Raw genomic sequence first — 8,973 nt, forward strand, 5'->3', positions numbered from 1 at the left:
AGAAGCCGTTGCGCGTACCTTTGCGCAAATGAAAAAACAAAACAAAAGAAAAACAAGACACTGAAGTACAACCACGTGCCGATGCTGTCTGCCCACCCCGTCACGAGATTGCACTCCGTGAACAGATCGCAATCAGCGCTAAACGCGACGGTTCACACGCAAATGAGACCTGAATAGTGAGGAAGTAATGGAACTACAATCAGAAGTACAATTAAACATTACCTCCGTTTTCTTCATTTATTAAACGCGGTTCTAGGGAATGGTGACTGGCACGACTGTTTTGTGAGAGGAAATAGGAAGAACGTCGTGATTTAGCCATGCCTTTTTGACAAAGCCCTATAGAAATCGCATTAGGAACAAGCTGCACCAATAATCACAGTCACGAAAATGCTTCGAGTAGAATGTTTCCTTTGGTCACGGCTTGAATTTATTTCTCTTCTCAGCAGCGTCGCATTGCACCGCGAGCTTCTGACATTGCGAGAAACGATAGAAGACCACATCGTTGTGCTCATAGTTGCTCATGCATACGAACACATGCAGAGCAGTGTTGTATCGGGCGCACAACACGAAGTTGACATGTTTTGTACGTTCGCAACGCACCGAAGACGAGGAAAAGCGCACGCCGAAAGCTCCCTCGGGCGGCTCGAATACCTGCGCCTCCTTAAAGTGACGTCACAACGGACGGAGAAGCGAGGCTTGTCCCTCTGCTTTCCTCTTCCGTAGCAGTCGCGCGGGGCGCAGGAGATTTGAATTGCGCGCTTTCAGTCGGTGATTGCGAAAATGTTTTATGCGCAATCGAAAAAATACCTTCATAGACGTTCTACTTTAAAAATCAAGAATATCAGCACATTTGAAAACCGCCGCAATGTCCCTTTAAAGGACAGCCATGAACCGCGGTATAGACAAACGAAACCTTATACAGACAAAGGATAACCCAGCCTGAGAAGCTGGCGCCATAACCGTGCGACGAAAGAGAGCCGATCCGGCCGAGATCGTCGCTCGGAGTGTGTAGGCGACGGCATAGATGGAAATTAAGACTTTATTTATCAGACAGCTGCTCTGTACTATTCTGTGCTATATGGCCATCAAACTATGGCTGACGGCGACCTGGGTGGCCCACTCCACGGCCCTGGTCTGGACGACCGGGTTTGAGCTGGACAACACGGCCTCCACTGCTCGAAACAAGGATTCCGCATAATATCCGCCGGCGGCGGCGCTATTCTGCATTCCCATATAGGATATAGTCATATATGTTGCCAGCTCCTGGCACCATCTCCGGCTTAATTTCTCCCGGGTATATTTTGTTCAATATATAGAGATTGAGGAAAGAGCGGCAATCTTCGCCAGACGCATTCTTGTGCCTTGATCAATAAATATGCTTGTCCGGGGGCGGATGAATCCTCCGCTCGAGTTTATAGTGATTTGTGATATCGTGAAATGATACCAGCCCATCTCTCGTGGACTTCCCCGGAACCGCCGGTTCAATTGCTCGGCTGACGAAACCTCAAGCATTTATGCGAGCCGCCTCATTCCAAGGGTTCCCAGAGTGCGCCGGCCCCCAAACTATTTCCACCTCCCTAATATCTCGTCCCTTGGCCTGATTAAGAAGTTGTCCCGCTGAACCAGATATCCTGGTACAGCCACCTCCCTAAACTCTCGTCCCTTGGCCCGATTAAGAAGTTGTGCCGTTGTACCAGATATTCTGCCCCTCGCCAAATTTCGAATGGCTGTTTTTGAGTCGCTGAATATCAGGCCAGCGTTAGTGTGAGATATAGCTAATGCTATAGCTGTCTCCTCTGCAGTTTCTGAGGAGCGGATTCTGACTGATCCAGAGGGCACTGATCGTTCTCATCCGTCCACCACCACAACTGCAAATGCGTTCCTGTCCCTATAATCTACCACGTCTACATAGGCGGCCCCTTTGTCATTCCCAAACTTAGCTTGCAATGATCTGGCTCTTGCATTACTGCGACCTTCATGAGTTGAGTTTATGTTTTGATTTAGACAGAATTGTCTGGATGAAGAGGGCTAAAGGTGACACGCGTGGTCACCTGACTGGACCCTAGACAATCTGCATTCATACAGACAGAATTTGGAACACAGCAAGAACACAGCAAGGGATTTCATATTGGAATGTATATATAGAGAAAAAAAAACGCGTACCTTTGTTACAAAAAAACAAACAAAAACAACAATACTCACGGATGGGTTTACTTGACAAAAAAAAAACACATTTGTTTCAGATAAAATTATAAAAACGGATAAGTTAACTTGACAGAGCGAAAAGAAAGGCATTCCAGAAGAACTTGATTTTCCAAATAACATATAATATGCGAACATTGCATTGCTTACACACACCAGCTGGTTTAAACTTATTCACGCGACATTCACTCAAGAAAATGACTAAAGAAGAAAATCTTTGCCTGTTTTCGGAAAGCAGGCAGAGAGGAACAGGTTTTCATGAGATCATTCAGGTCAGGATAGAGGTCCAGGAGGTTAGGAATTTGCCAACTGAATAATTGTCTACCATAATTCGTCCGGCAGTTGTTCTTGATAAAAAAGGTTTTCCTAAATTCGTAATGTGGCTCATATTTTGTATATTTGAAGATGAAAGTGCTCGACTGCTTTTAAAATCTGAAAAAGCAACCTCTGACAATCGCAGCTTAAATAATGATTCAATGTCCAGTATTCGATTTGGCCTAAAATGTAGTGATATCGAGTCACGTCGTGATGGATTTTCAGTAAAGCGGACACCTTTTTTTCTGTAATAAATAGAGGCTTTCCATATTTGTCCTCGAAGTGCTACCCCGTACAAGCGGGCAGTAATGTAGCCGCGAGTGAACAGCGCTGAAATAGAGCTGATGCCGCAGATAACGAGGCAACAGTAAACGGAACCGTTTGAGCATATCAATGCATCGTGCAACACTGCGCTTAATGAAGCGAACATCAGAAGACCAACTCAGGTTTTCCTGAAACTGAACGCCTAAAAATTTGATTTATGAATGCCGTTCTAGTGGTCGTGACTGAAATATCACTTCATTACTAATATGAAGAGCCCTGGTAACTGGAGTAAACACAATGTACAGTCTTTGTCAAAAGTGTAGAGGCCAGGGGTTCTGCTTCTGAGTCACTTCGTGCGAGTGTTGCAAATTTTTTGGTTGTAAGAAGAATTTTGCCCTACCCTCTCGAATGGGAACAGCCTCCAGTAATGTTAAATCGGCGCCTCTACACGGCTCAGGGGCGGACAACCCGGGATCTACACTTTTGACAAAGGCTGTAATTTGTTTTGTCAACATTTAATGCTAGCTCATTAAATTTAGCGCCCATGTTTTTAAAGCTAAGCAATCATTTTTAATACCGCGCTCCCTGAAATGCTACGCACAAACCCTCGTCAATTCTGGAGATGTATCAATCCTAACCTTAGCAACCCAATAACACTTCATGTTGATGATATGATTACAGTTGCGGAACATGATGTTGCTGAAGTATTAAATCTGACCTTTAGTTCTGTATTTACTCGTGAACCAGATGGGGACCTACCGGATTTTCCATCCTTTGGTTTTCCTGCTATGCCCGATATATCATTCGAACCCCACGGCATTGTTAAATTAATTGATTCTTTGAAACTAACATCATCAGCAGGTATTGATGATACTAACGCAAAAGTACTAAAAAATACAAAACATATCACAAGTGTCCTGTTGTCTCATACCTTTCAGCAATCGCTTTCATCAGGCATTGTACCGCCTGGAAAGTGAGTAAAGTCATTCCAGTACCAAAAAAAAAAAAAGGGCCTTCATCTTCCCGTCATAATTACCGTCCTATATTCATTACTAGCGTCCCGTCTAAACTTATGGAACATGTAATCTCTTCTCACATCATGAAATTTCTTTTATCTGTTAATTTCTTTCACGCTAGCCAACATGGTTTTATGAAGGGCTTTTCTTGCGACACACAGTTAGCTCTATTTATTAATGACCTAAGCTCCAACCTTGATCATAACATTCTAGTGGACGCCCTCTTCTTAGATTTCGAAAAGGCGTTTGACAAAGTTCCCCACCGGCGGCTTTTTTTTAAACTTTAACGTCTTAATCTCAATTCCTTGGTACTTGACTGGCTTCGTAACTTTCTAACTAACCGGCAACAGTTTGTTCTCGCTAATAAATGCTCTTCTTCTCATTCCTCCGTTATATCTGGGGTACCCCAGGGCACAGTCCTGGGGCCCCTGCTTTTTCTTATCTATATAAACGACCTGCCAACTGACATATGCTCTTCATCATCATCATCATCATCATCAGCCTGATTATACCCACTGCAGGGCGAAGGCCTCTCCCATATCTCTCCACTTAACCCGGTTCTGTGCTAGCTGCATCCACTTGACCCCTGCGAACTTCTTAATCTCATCCGCCCACCTAACTTTCTGTCGCCCCCTGCTACGCTTTCCTTCCCTTGGAATCCAGTTTGTTACCCTCAGCGACCATCGGTTATCCTCTCTTCGCACTACATGTCCTGCCCATGTCCATTTCTTCTTCTTAATTTCCACTAGAATGTCGTTAACTTGAGTTATTTCTCTGACCCACTCTGCACGCTTTCTATCTCTTAATGTTACCCCTACCATTTTTCGTTCCATAGCCCTCTGGGTTGTCCTCAACTTAAGTAGAACTCTCTTGGTTAGCCTCCACGTTTCAGCCCCATAGGTGAGTGCAGGCAAGATGCAACTGTTGTATACTTTCCTCTTGAGCGATACCGGTAAGCTGCTAGTCATAATCTGCGAATGCTTGCCAAATGCGCTCCATCCCAATCTTATTCTTCTTGTTATTTCCTTTTCATGGTCCGGATCTGCGGTTACTACCTGTCCTAAGTAGATATATTCGCCTACTACTTCCAGTATTTCGCTACCTAATGTAAACTCCTGTTCCTTCCCAAGGCTGTTGAACATTACCTTAGTCTTCTGCATATTGATTTTCGAGCCTACCTTTCTACTTTTCCTGTCTAGGTCATCAATCATTATTTGCAGGTCATCTCCCGAGTTGCTTAGCAAGGCAATGTCATCAGCAAATCGCAGATTACTGAGGTATTCTCCATCTAGCCTTATCCCTAACTGCTCCCATTCCAAGTCTCTGAATACTTCCTCTAAACAAGCTGTGAATAGTACTGGGGAGATTGTGTCTCCTTGCCTAACACCTTTCTTTATGGGAATTTTGTTACTTTCTTTATGCAGAACTATGGTTGCTGTGCAGCCACTATATATATCTTCCAGCACTTTCACGTACGGCTCGTCTACCCCCTGATTTCGCAATGCCTGCATCACCGCCGAGGTTTCAACTGAGTCAAATGGTTTTTCGTAATCAATGAATGCTATGTATAAGGGCTGGTTATATTCCGCGCATTTTTCTATCACCTGATTGATGGTATGGATATGATCGATAGTAGAGTACCGTTTCCGAAACCCTGCTTGATCCTTTGCTTGATTGCAGTCTAAGGTTGTCTCTTACATACTCCTATTTGCTGATTGTTGTGTACCGTCCCATAATCACTCATAGCGATCGCCAACTTCTTCAATGTGACATAGATCTCATTTTAACTTGGTGCAGTAAATGGCTCATGTCTCTTAACGTGAAAAAAACTTATTTACTTCCTTTCAAAGGCGTCCCTCTGAACCACCTTTTAAGTACTTAATAGCTAACTCAGAAATTGCAGCAGGAGCAAGTCGAGTTCTGGGGTATTTTCGGCGAACACTACGTCTAGCACCACCATCGTTAAAATCACTAGCCTATGTAACATTTGTACGGCCCAAACTAGAGTATACATGCGCTATTTGGGACAATAATCAACTTAATCTTTCTAACACACTAGAAGCAATACAAAACCGCGCCGCTAGATTCATCTTCTCTGCATATTCTTATGATGAAAGTGTAACCAAACTAAAATGCAATGCTCATTTATCAAATTTAGCTAACCGGCGTAGCATCGCAAGACTATCTCTATTTCATAAATTCTATTATCATCTTTCGCACGAGTCTGTTATCATCCCTGCATAACGCACCTCCAGCCGCGCGAACCACGAAAAGACAACCCATCCTCCGCAAGCCCGTACATCTGCGCATATATATATATATATATATATATATATATATTCGTTTTTCGTTCGCACAACAAAAGACTGGAATGACTTGCCTGCCGACGTCGTGCTCCATACGGACCCATCACTGTTCAAATCATCACTTGAAGCAATATTATGCCCTGAAACCCACTCCCTCATGTAATACCCCTTCAATGGGGCCTTTCAGGTTATAATAAATAAATAAATAAATAAATAAATAAATAAATAAATAAATAAATAAATAAATAAATAAATAAATAAATAAATAAATAAATAAATAAATAAATTTGTAACAAGTCAATCAGATAAATTCTCAAGCCATAAATTTACATGTGGAAATAAGCAGACTAAGTTTTCAGCTGAAAAAAAAATACACTTGTATCGTCGGCGTAAAGGATAATAGGAGGAGTTTCTGGTAGAGATACAATATACTACCACAGGAGAAGATACACAACACACGCGCACACTACCAACTGTAATTAGAATTAGAAAACACTTCCTCTTCACCACGCCTCCTCTTCTACAATCAGGCACAATTCATCTTCCTCCTCTTCTCATCTTCCTCTTCTTTGCCATCTTGGATCATATCTGAATATGATCCAGCACCAACTAGCCCCTTAAGCCGTTATTTTGGAATATACTACCGGATGCATATTCTTGGGCAAATGCTTTATGTACAATCCTTTGTGCATTTCCCGCCTCACCTGAACGTTCATGCCCCCGGCTGGATTCTCATCTCTAATACCGATCTTCTCCAATATGTACTTTCCCGTTTTTGTTTTCGAAAGCCTTCCGAGTTGCATCACCAGGTGTGCCTCGGTGTTGTGAACCCCTAATCCCAGCAGCCTTTCGGTGGACGCATTGTTAGGTAACCCCAGGACCGCCTTATACGCTGTCTAATTATAGCATCCACCTTGTTTTTCTCCATAACGTCCAATTTCATATAAAGTAGACAACGCCAACGACGGCTCCAGTGCGAGAGTCAGACGAGATATGCCAACGAGCAACGTAACACGCCGCCGACGAAACGGTTTCCCGCCTTTCGCGAGACAGAAAAGGAAGCTAGCAATGCGAATCATCCTCATACGACTCAGCAGCCCGTATAAAATGACAGCTCCCCCCATTCTTCATCCTCCTCGCCCGCTTCTTGGCCACCATGACCATGGTATGGTATGGTTTCATGCTCTTATTTTTATTGCTCTTTTGCGCACGCTACCCGTGAGCGCGCCAGCCACCCCCTTCCTTGCGGGCCGGTTGGCTCCGACTGTGCGTATGCTGTGGGAAGGCATGAGCTGTCTTTTTTCCTCTTAGCTGCGGCTTCTTAGCAAGATTAAGCCTTCTGAAATAGATTTGCTTGTTTAAGTGTCTTCTTTGCTCTCTTATGGCAAGTTTATTCCTTAATTTGCATTCACTGGTAGAAAAAAAAAATGCTCGATTTCTATTCTCGAAAGCTTATTTAAATTGTTTAGGCATGATGCTTCCTTATTTCTTGTGTAGCTGTGTACGCCAACGTTACTAGATCCTTTGTGTACGCTGCTTCTACTGCTTCATACCTACCACGACACCATCTGTGATGCTTTAAGTGCACTGTAAATGAGTAATTGTGTGCAATAAAGAACGAATAGAAGCCACCTTAAATTAATAGTTATGAAAGAATAAAGCGATGGTTCCTGAAGCACATTTTAAAACATTTTATGTCGTTAGAAAAACACCCAAGTGCATGCGGATGCAATAAACAAACTACGTTAATTCTTCCCAGTCTGCACCTCACACGCTTGATTTGGCATTCGCCTACTGATTTCAAGGCCGCGGTTTCGACGAAGGCCGCAGCAACCATATACTCAGCAAAGTAGAAATGCAAAAAAGCTCATGTGATGTGCGTTATTAGCGCACTTTAAATTAGCAGTTATCAAATTTTTGTTTACTGTTTCTTTAATGAAGCGCATGCCATTATACAGAATACCACCATTCACGCGGATCGCACGAAAAAAGGGAAAATAATTCATTACTATATTTCACCGAACCGAACGAAAGAAGGTTTTAAGTAATTGGAACTGAATGAAAGGACGTTACGAGGGCCACCAGAACCTCCGGAACATACAGCAGAGTTGCGTTAGCCATGGTGCCGCGATGGCTGCTCCCATGTCCGCTCATTTATTTATTATTTCGCTTTTTGACAGCAGACAAATGCAATGCCTGATGCAGGAACAGAAGATAAATGCAATTGGTGCATAACGAAGTCTCTGTCCCTATGCAGGTCGGACAGATGCTCCAGCATGTATATAAGTATGAATCTTTTCCTTGACAAGACCAGGTATATAGCGTAACGCTCTTCTACAAACACAAAAACTTTTCACACATACAATAACGAACAACATACCAGGCATTGCATGATATTAGCTTAATTGCAAGAAAGCGGCGGAACATGCTCGCCAATGTCCCGAAAGTATTAAAAAAAAAACGCTAAAACCGTAGTTCTTGATAAAATAATCAAATAAAAAGGACAAAAAACTGCGCTACAAATGTGTTTGCTGTGCAATTGAAAATCGCAATGCATATTTTTTAACTCTACAAAATTCTCAAAAGGAGCAACGCTTTTGGCTTGTGTAAATGTTCTACTAAGACCAATTTGCGCCAAAGCTATTGAGGATAATTACTATAGCCGGTCAGATAAAGATCCACGAATATTTTGCAACAATGTCCGAAACGGTCGAGCGCAAAATCTGGTACGTTTGGTACGGAAAGATTCGTTAACAAGAAAGAGCGGAGTGAAAAGCTTTCACTCGGCTCCCCCTCAAGCACTGATGACGGTAGCGAAAACGCGTCGCCCAAGCAAATGCCTGCAAGCGGGCCTGAACGGCATGCACACT

This window comes from Amblyomma maculatum, chromosome 10, assembly GCF_055883805.1.
Source record: "Amblyomma maculatum isolate TAMU_Amacu chromosome 10, ASM5588380v1, whole genome shotgun sequence".
Taxonomy (NCBI): Eukaryota; Metazoa; Arthropoda; class Arachnida; order Ixodida; family Ixodidae; genus Amblyomma; species Amblyomma maculatum.